Source organism: Lepus europaeus, chromosome 9 (genome assembly GCF_033115175.1).
Source record: "Lepus europaeus isolate LE1 chromosome 9, mLepTim1.pri, whole genome shotgun sequence".
Taxonomy (NCBI): domain Eukaryota; kingdom Metazoa; phylum Chordata; class Mammalia; order Lagomorpha; family Leporidae; genus Lepus; species Lepus europaeus.
The window spans coordinates 9,774,683-9,785,033 of NC_084835.1; the positions used below are offsets into that span (position 1 = coordinate 9,774,683).

At 51.8% G+C, this 10,351-nt stretch overlaps 1 non-coding gene across 1 annotated transcript; it reads left to right on the top strand.

Annotated features, from left to right (window-relative positions):
• The first annotated feature begins 6,829 nt into the window (after positions 1-6,829).
• Positions 6,830-6,902, top strand: LOC133767385 (small nucleolar RNA SNORD5). Its single transcript, XR_009866868.1, has one exon. It is a non-coding gene; the product is annotated as a small nucleolar RNA SNORD5 (small nucleolar RNA).
• Positions 6,903-10,351: the final 3,449 nt, after the last annotated feature.

A 10,351-nucleotide genomic window follows, 5' to 3' on the forward strand; every position in this document is an offset into this window, starting at 1 on the left:
GGTGCTCCTCCTCCCGGCCTGCGGCTCCACCAGCTCCCCGCTTCTGCGCGAGCCCTGCCGCCTCGCCGTCCACTTCAAGCCCGGCTCGGGAATCCATCGCTCTGGCCTGAACTCAGGCCCCGCCCCCGGAGGCGTGGCCTCGCGGTGCCGGCGGCCGCCATTTCGGAGCTATGGATGCTGCGAGGGCGTGTGTGTGACTGAGACTGGTACCGACTCCCTGGCAAGGGGCTTGAGGTCCATGGAAGCTCAGAGATAACCGGACGTGCCAGAGAGCACGTCGAAACTTCCAGCAGTGGCGCGTCCCCTTGGAATCGAACACTTGGGAATGCGAGTCGCGGCGCTGCCCCTGGCCGGCGGGGTGGGGAGCGCCCGGAATCATCTCTCGGGAGCCTCCGCTGCTTGGTCTGCGGCTCGGGGGGCTCCAGACTGACCCCTCGGGTCGGCCCAGGCCCCTGTGCAGTCGCCGAAGCCGTTGCACCAGAATGGTCTGTTCGCGGATCGTCTCCCGTGAGCCTTTTGAAATGCCCTGGGACTGACAGATCCCGCTGGGCTCAGTCGTCCCAGTCCCTGCCCCCCGCTGACGAGGGCCAGAGAGCCAGTGGATTCCGGGCGCGACGACGGCAGTGTGCCGGCCGACGTCGGGGGAGGGCGAGGAGGCTCCTGACGTGGAAGAACAATGAGGGGGATTCTTTTTTTTGTTGCTAAGAGCGAGTAGCTGTTGCGGGATTAAATGAGATACAACGTGGGGGACTCTCAGCGCAGAGCCCGGGGTGCTGGGTCTTGCAGGACCTGGAGCCCGACCGCCCAGGTTCAGATTTGCGCTGTGCAGTCTTATCTGTGCCCAGGACGAGTCGTTGACACTTGGGTTCCTCAGTTCCCCAGTGAGGAAAACGTGATGCCCACCTCCTAGCGCTGGCGAGATTGAGCACCTCAAGATGCGCGAGGTGCGGGGCTCCCAGCAAGCCTTGCAGCTAGGACCGCAATGCCTTATCTCCCAGAGCCGCTCCCTCATTCGGCTTCCCCCCCAGAGCCGCTCCCTCATTCAGCTTCCCCCCAGAGCCACTCCCTCATTCGGCTTCCCCCATCGGACACGTGCCCAGCACTTGGGGCTCCAAGGGCTAGGGAGCCTGTTCCTCCTCCACACCTCTTAGCTAAGCGACACGAGGGCCACTTCAGTATTTAACAAAGACTGTATCGAGGTGAAGTGCACATCGCACACGTTGAGCTGTCCTAACTGAACAGCAGGTACCTTCCCAGTGTTGTATACCTGTCACCGCTAGGTCCAAAACATTTCTTACTCCAGTGTTAAACCATTGAGCCGTTGCTCCCCATCCCTCTAGCCCCTGGCAACCACTCATACAGATTCTGTGTCGCCATGGATTTAGTCCGTGTATGTTTTTTAATTTATTTGAAAGCAGAGAGATCTCCAACCACTGCTTCACACCCTCTAATGCCCACAATAGCCAGGGCTGAGCCAGGAGCCCAACACTCAATCCAGGTCTCCCACGTGGGTGGCAGGGACCATCAGCTGTTGCTTCTGGTGGTCTGTTTTAGCAGGAAGCTGGAATCAGGAATGGAGCTAGACTCCAACCCAGGCCCCTCCAGTATGGGTGCAGGCAACCCAATCAGTGTGTTAACCACTGCGCCAAAGGCCTGCCCCACTCCAGTTGTTTCATACAAGCGGACTCATTCTGTGCCCTTTTGTGACTTTTTTCACTTAGCATAATTTTTAAAAGTTCATCCACATTATAGCACGGATGGATGCTTCATTGCTCTTAATGAATGGATCATAAACTCCATCGTAAGTTTTTCCACATTTTGTTTATACATCTGTTGCTAAACATTTGAGCTGTTTCCATCTTGTGGCTGAACTCTACACGCTATAGGTACTTCAGTCCCTGTTTTCAGTTCTCTTCAGCCATTTAGGAGTGGAATTGTAGGGATCATCTTGCTCTGCACTGGGTTGCATGTCCCCTAATGTGGAGAGCTCTGCTTTGGTGGTAGGTCAGGAGAGCTAGGGCTATGACGAAAGATCTCGGCCGGCCAGCGCCATGGCTCAACAGGCTAATCCTCCGCCTTGTGGTGCCGGCACACCAGGTTCTAGTCCCGGTCGAGGCGCCGGATTCTGTCCTGGTTGCCCCTCTTCCAGCCAGCTCTCTGCTATGGCCCTGGAGTGCAGTGGAGGATGGCCCAAGTGCTTGGGCCCTGCACCCCATGGGAGACCAGGATAAGCACCTGGCTCCTGCCTTCGGATCAGCGCGGTGCGCCGGGAGGGTGAACCAATGGCAAAAGGAAGACCGGCCTCTCTCTCACACACTGTCCACTCTGCCTGTCCAAAAAAAAAAAAACTCAGGAGAGGAATGGGGGAAGGAATGCTTCAGAAATGGTTTGAAGAAGGGCCCGCATCATGGCACAGTGGATTAAGCCCCTACCTGTGACACCAGCATCCCATATGATCACTGGTGAGTCCCAGTGCTCCACTTCCAATCCAGCTCCCTGCTAATGTGCTTGGGAAAGCAGCAGAGGATGGCCCAAGTACTCAGGCCCAGGGCCCCTGCCACCCACGTGGGAGAGCCAGATGGGGCCCCAGGCCGCTGGCTTTGGCCTGGCCCAGCCTTGGTGGTTGTGACCATTTGGAGAGCGAAGTAGCAGGTGGAAGATCTGTATGTGTGTATGTGTAACTGTCTTTCAACTAAATAAATCATTTTTTAAAAAATGGTTTGATGAATGGGCATACCAAGTGATGTCAGCTCAAACAGGAGGGAAAGAATGGGAGGTGTCAGGTGGGGAGAGGGGTAGGCGGACACTAACAGGGAAAGTCCCCTGGGCATTAGAATGTTCTACTTCTTCATTTGGGGGATGGCTAGATGGATGTATACTCATATATAATATATAAAAATCTGTGTGTACTTCATTTGTTAGAGCTCAATGAAAAAAACTTTTGGAAGATGGACAGTCAGGGCTTTAAGCCTAGCAAAAAGTGTGCATTTTTCAGATAAAGAAAAAAACAAGAATAGCCACAAGATAGGCATTTGGCATAGCAGTTACGACGCCATTTGGGGTACCAGAATGGAGGCTCAGCAGGTTAAGCCACTGCCTGTGAGGCTGGCATCCCATAGCGCAGGTCTCTGCTAATGCATGGCCCAAGTGCTCAGGCCCTTGCCACCCATGTGGGAGACCTAGGTGGAGTTCCAGACTCCTAGCTGTGGCCTGGCCCAGCTCTAGCTGCTGTGGCCGTTTGGGGAGTGAACCAGCAAATCAAAGATATTCTCTCTCTCTCTCTCTCTCTCTCTCTGCCTTTCAAATAATAAATAAATCTTTGAAAAAGAAAAGAAAGATGGCACCCGGGACATCTGTGTTCCACACGGGAATGCCTGTGTTCACGTCCTGGCTCTGCTCCCAGTTCAGCTTCCTCCTAATGTGCACCCTGGGAGGCAGCAGATGGGTCCCTGCTACCCACCTGAGACACCTAGATTGAGTTCTGCACTCCTGCTTTTGGCCTGGCCCAGCCCCAGCTATTGCATGTGGGGAATAAATCAGCAGATGAGAGATCTCCGTCTGTCTCACTCTCTGCCTTTCAAATTAAATAAAATTTTAATAAATTGGTAGCTGTCACTTATGGAGCCTCTTCATGTATCAGACATTTTTATACACACTCTAATACAGAGCCAACAAAAGGCCTACTCTGTAGGTGAGGAGCGCTTCAGAGAAGGCTGGTGATTAACCCAAGGACACCAAGCTGGGAAGTGGTGGAGTAAGAATCTGGACCTGCTCATTTGTTCATTCAGTGGACGGAGATTTCTAGTGTGCCTCGTACGTGCCAGCCCCTGCGATAGCACCGGGCCCAAAGCCATGAACAAGCCAAAATCCCTGCCCACACAGACTTTACAATCCAGCTGGGGAGACGAGCAGCAAACAAATATACAAATCAGCATGGCCATTAGGACTGGTAAACCGAAGGAAGGATTGAGAGGAGCATAATGGGGTGGGAAGGGTATGCCTTCAGGCTCAGTAGGCAAGCAAGGCCCCCTTCTCTGACAGTGCACCTGGGCATTCAGGGAGGGGAAGGGCTGGGGGAAGGCAGAACACCCAGCAGGTGGGACACGCACAAGGGCCACAGGGAGGAATGGGAGCACTGAGGTGAGGTGGGAAGGGGACAGAGGATGGAGTCACGGCCAGCCTGACTCCCACGCCTGTGGCCTTTCCATCCCATCCTGCCTCTCTGGCAAGTCTAATTTTAGCCACAGATGAGTTGGAAGTGCGGGCTGGGCCTGGGCTGGGTGCTGGGAGAGCCAGAGCCTTGTAAACAAACAGTTACCCAACCAGGTGACACCAGTGTGCTCTCCCGTCCTGCAGAGGGAGGCCACCCAAACAAGGGAGGGAGTGGCCTGCCCGCCATGGCCGGTCTGGAAGGTCTCCAGAGCAGCAACATCTAAGCTGAGTCTCGAAGGAAGAGTCGGAATTTTCCAGACTGAGAGGTGGGAGTGCTGGGCAGGCGGTGGGGACAGGCTGGGCCAAGGCGGAGAGGTGTGACTAGCGTGATAGGTTGGGAAGATTGCCCGGCTACGACAATGCTGGCGGGGCAGAAGGCACCTGGCTCAGCCTCAGTCCCCCACGGTGGGCAGATAGGAGGGGCTGGGGGCCAGCGGCTAGGGCTGCCACCACAGCGTTCCGGGGTGTCACTGCGGCCTTCTAGAAGGAAGTTACAAAGACATGCGCTCCTTCATAAGTCAGGAGCATATAAAGCGGAACAACCTCCGTGAAAGTCAGTTTGACAGCGTCGAGATTCTAAGTAGGATGTAGCTATTCTTCAGGGACTGCATCCCGCAGATCCGCTGGGAAACGCGAGAAGTGAGGCACGCACAGCCTACACCTTGCCAAGCTGCTTGTCATCTCACCAAGGACCACGCAGCTGTAAGACACAACGATGAGCTCTGCTGTGGAAGGATGGCCAAGACACACTGTTGAGTGAAAAAAGAGACAAAACATTGCGAACAGTGTGCTCCTTTCTGTGAAAAGGGAGGAAAACATGGGCTTAGAGAGGCTGACATTACGTCTGGAAGACACACAAAATGCACCCGGGGTGACCACAGGCCATGGCAGATCGGGCTCGGGAGCAGGAGAAATAGTCTCACCGCCTGGCTTTTTATATTTTTACATTTTTGAACCATGTGAGTGTGCTACCCACTCAAAACAAACAAAAACAAGGCTGAAGGTCAAATTCAGTGGTCTCCCCGGAGCTGGAGACCTGGGTCAACAGCCTGTTCCCTACCCTAGCACCTTCCCAGTGGCTCACACCCTCCCTTGCCCACAGAGCCAGGGCCACCCTCACCAGGACTCCCAAGGACTAAGCTCAGGAGCAGGTTACCCCTTGCCTCCTATCTCCCCAGGGGGTTCTGGCTACTTGTCTCTGTGACTTTCAGCCTCTCTCCACCACCCTCACCTACATCCTGCCTGGCCTGGCCTCCCCCTCTCACTCCCACCCAGCTCAGCTGCAGCCCTCTGCCCTGGGAAAGTCAGGGGTCAAGGCTGGACTCTGCAGAGCCACTGCCCGTTTGGCGGGGCGTGGGTGGGGTTGGGGAGAGCCACCCCAGCACAGAGGCTGCCGTCTCTCTGTGGGATCATGTCCACCATGAGTTGGACGGTGTTCCATTGGGAAGGGGAGTTGATTTCCCTCTCCCATGCCTGCCCTGTGCTAGCAGGAAGGGGACCCAGGAGCCAGCTGATGGGCACATGCAGGCCCCTAAGGGGGTCTGCTCTCCCCTGGAGGTATCCCTGCACTGCAGGGAGCACAACTCTTAAGAACAAATACAAAACACCGAGACAGGACGAGCAAGATTCTGGAAGAGTGGAAAAATTCTGCATTTAGTACCTTTAATGGCACTTGTTTCCCCTTGCTTTTTGGACAGAATCCTGTGTTTACATTTTGCACTAGGCCTCACAAATTTTAGCTGACCCTAGCCAGAGGCCAGGAGGGTCACGGAGCCCTTAAAACTTGCCATTCTGCCCAAACAAGGTTATAGAGGTACACTGCCCAGAATAAAAAGAGAAACCATTCATCATACTATTTTAACCTGGAGCCTTGTCACCGGACCACACCGTCTGTGGTCAACTACTGTTCCATTTGTCCATTGTTGCATAACAGTCAGCTGGGGGTCAGAGCTGAAGCACCTCCTTCTTGGCCCTTCTTTCTTGGTGGCCTCAAGGTTTGGGTCCTCTGTGAGGGCTCAGAGCCCCAGCAAACAATATAGATGCAGGACAGTTCTTTAGTTTAAAAAACAAAAAAAGCAAGCAGACAGGCCAGCATTGTGGCACAGTGGATAAAGCCACTACTTGCTCCACCAGCAGCCCGTACAGGCACTGGTTCAAGTTCCAGCTGCTCTACTTCCAATCCAGTTCCTACTAATGTGCCTGGGAAAGCAGCAGAAGATGGCCCAAGTGTTTGGGCCCCTGCATCCACGTGGGAGACCGGGAAAAAGCTCCTGGTTCCTGGCTTCAGCTTGGCCCAACCCTGACTACTGCAGTCATTTGGGGAGTGAACCAGCAGATAAAGATCTCTCTCTCTGGCCGCAGCGTGGTGGCCTTAGCAGCCATTTGGGGGGGTGAACCAACGGAAGGAAGACCTTTCTCTCGTCTCTCTCTCTCTCTCTCTCTCACTGTCTAATTCTGCCTGTCAAAAAAAAAAAAATCAAGATCTCTCTCTTTCTGCTCTGTGTGTGTGTGTATGTAATTCTGCCACAAATAAATAAAATAAATCTTTAAAAATACATAAATAAAATTTTAAAAATTTAAGCAAATTTTTTTGGAGAATCATAAAGACAGAAAGAGAGATCACATGATGAATTTTTATGTTCAACTGCTGAATGATTACAGACATGAACTAAAACCTAATTCTAACAAAGTTGGATGTGGCTATAACACATAGAAATCTCAAGATTTATATGTATGGTCTAATTTTATAGCTAAATATGTAAGGTTCCTAAATACTTTATTTCGTACTTTTTACACAGGAAAAAAATACAGCCATTCACATGTGTGTGTGTCAAGAGTAAATTGCTTGAAGAAATTATATCCCAAAGATTTTAGGTGGAATTTTGAAGTTATTATATAGTTCAAGTGAGGATTAACAGACCAGAAATTGTGGGCTGATATGACACCGTGAATTAAGCATCAATTTGTTTAAAAGGGCTTAAAGATTTAAAAGAGCTAACTATATGATTTTGGACAGTGGGAGGAACTGCAACATGGGGACTTCCTTAAATAAAAATTTATTATTAACTTTAAATAATTTTACTATATGTTATACAGTATAAAAATAAACTTTACACTGGTTTGTAGAAAATCAAAGGAAGGAAGGAAGGAAGGAAGAAGGAAGGAAGGAAGGAAGGAAGATAAAATATGAGAGAGAGCACCTGTCTGCTGTCCTGCTTCCCCAGATGTCCACAGTGGTCATTGCTAGGCTGGGCCCAGCTGGAGCCAGGAACTCAATCCCCGACTCTCACATGTGGGGCAAGAACCCAGCTACTTGAGGCACTGCTGCCTCCCAGGGTCTGCATTAGCAGGAAGCTGGAATCAGGAGCCAGAGCTGGTACCAAACCCAGGCACTCTGATCAAGATTGTGGCACTCTTACCTGGGAGCTGAATTGTAGACCAAATGCCAGCCCCAGCAGGGACCTTTTCCTAGTGACCCAGCATCACTACTGCTGGACTCTGTCAGGTGAAGCAGCCGCCAGACCATGAGTCAAGAAGAAGGAAGAGAAAGTCCACCTCTGGATTGGAGTGGTGAGAGGTGGGAGCGGTTGTTGTAGCCATCTTTGAGATGTACAATCAGACATGCCTATGATTACACTTTAAAATAAATTTTTTAATGATCATGTAAGGAGCATCATAAATTTGAATTTTGGGGGGAATGTCCAAAAGTTTATGGAAAGTAGAATTAAAAGATATTTATAATGGTGTGAAAAATGGAAATCCATCCACTGTATTTTTCATAATACACATTTTCCATGAGCTTTTTGAAGAACCGCTATGTTTGTAAAGGGAAGATTATGAATTTGAAAGTATTAGTTTGTTGAATATAAGCACTTAAAATACATCATTGCCATTTGAGTTTTTAAATGGTTATGTATTTTTATTTATTTGAAAAGCAGAGAGGTAGAGACATAGGGATTTTCTATCAGCTGGTTCACTCTCCTGAATGCCTCCAACAGCCAGGGTGGGACCAGACAGACGCCAGGAGTTAGCAATTCTACCTGGGTTTTCATGTGTGTAGCTGGGACTCAAGTACTTGAGCCATCATCCACTGCCTCCCAGGATGCACCAGCAGGAAGCTAGATTGGAAGAGTAGCCAGAACTGAACCAGACACTCCCATATGGACTGCAAGCATTGCAAGAGGCAGCTGCTGCTACACCACAGCTCCTGCCCCCTCACCACCATGTTACAGTGTCTGCTTTGGCATTTCTGTGTTTAAAACAACTACCAGCAGCTTCACAGAATGGAACTGGCAGCTCCCTGCGGATGTGCCCGGGGAAGCAGCAGAAGATGGCTCAAGTGCTTGGGGGCCCTGCCACCCATGTGGGAGACTCGGATGACGCTTGGGGCCCCTGGCTTGGGCTGGGACTGCAACTTTGGGGAGTGAACCCACTGCTTCCCTGTCTATAACTCTGCCTTTCAAGTTAATAAAATCTTAAAAATAAAAGGATTGGGCCGGCGCCATGGCTTAACAGGCTAATCCTCCGCCTCATGGCGCCGGCACACCGGGTTCTAGTCCCGGTTGGGGCGCCGGATTCTATCCTGGTTGCCCCTCTTCCAGGCCAGCTCTCTGCTATGGCCCAGGAAGGCAGTGGAGGATGGCCCAAGTGCTTGGGCCCTGCACCTGCATGGGAGACCGGGAGAAGCACCTGGCTCCTGGCTTCGGATCAGCGAGATGCGCCGGTCGCAGCGGCCATTGGAGAGTGAACCAACGGCAAAAAGGAAGACCTTTCTCTCTGTCTCTCTCTCTCACTATCCACTCTGCCTGTCAAAAAAAATAAAAAATAAATAAATAAAAGGATTGGCCCAGGAATGAGCACCCGAGACATTCCTGTAATATTCTACCACCCTGATCTCCCAATGCAGAGCACTGACACCCATTTGGTGCTTTGTATACACTTGTTCACTACCAGCTAAGACAGAAGAGAAACTGTGGCTCCCACCTTGAGACAAACCCTAAGGCTCCAAGCTTATCTGATGACTGGAACGTTCATCGCAGGCGATTTCGTTGTCACCACTATCCATGATCTAAAATCACTCTGGTTTCCTCCGTTGGCTCAGGTTGGCTGACTCCAAAGACAGAATGAAAAGCAGATAAGCAGGGCTGGAGACATGCTTACGCTGTTTCGTTTTGCTGAAATCATGTGGACAATCGTCCCCCTTCTCCCCTGCATTCTCCATTACCTACCATTAAGTTTGTATTGGTGAACATTTTCTGGGAGCCAGCCATCAGAGACATAAGGACATGGTCCCAGCCGTTGGGAGAATGACCCTGCAGAACTCAGGAGGACGAATGAATTGTGGGCCTATGTAAGGAAGCCAAGGCCAGTGCTACAGAGAGGGCGTGACGAGGCAAGGGGGCCTGGAGGAGCTGAAAGCACAAAGGAAGCTCTCCAAGGGCGGGGGGGGGGGGGGCGGGGGCAAATGGCAGGTAAATGCAAAGCAGAGGCACAAAGTGGCAGTCCATGCATGGCGGCCAGACTCCAAGGTGACTCCCAAAGACTACCTCTTCCAGGAATTCTCTGCCACATCAGCTTGGTCTGCAGGACCCAAATATGGCAGAAGTAACGGAATGCACGTCCAAGGCTAAGCCATAAAAGAGAGCATGTGAAGCTGCTATTTCAAGGAAGAATGAGAATTTTAAAAAAGAAGAATTTTGCCCAAAGATGAAGACATCAGGTGAGCCTTCTGTCTCTCTGTGGCTCCCTGGCTCTGTGGCTCGCTGGTTTCCCATGAGCAGCCCTGGGACAGGCCCCATGGTAGGGCGCAGAGGCCTCCTGCCACCAGCCACACAGGCGAGCTTGCGAGCTGGTTCTGCAGTCGGGTCGGCCTTCCCAGCACCCTGCTGCCCACGACCACAACCTCAGCCTTTTTGTTGTTATTTTTTGACCACAGCCTCATCAGAGATCCAGAGCCCTATCGCCCGCTAAACCTGATGTCGTCCCCCATTAACTGTGTGAGATCATCAATGCTTGTTGCTTCCGGCACCAAGTTTTGGGGGCAATTTGTGACGCAGCTGAAGATGACTGGCACTGGGAGTGCCCAGGGAAGCAGGGCTGGTCGGGTCAGTTGGCAATGACGCCCGGAGCACACGTGGGG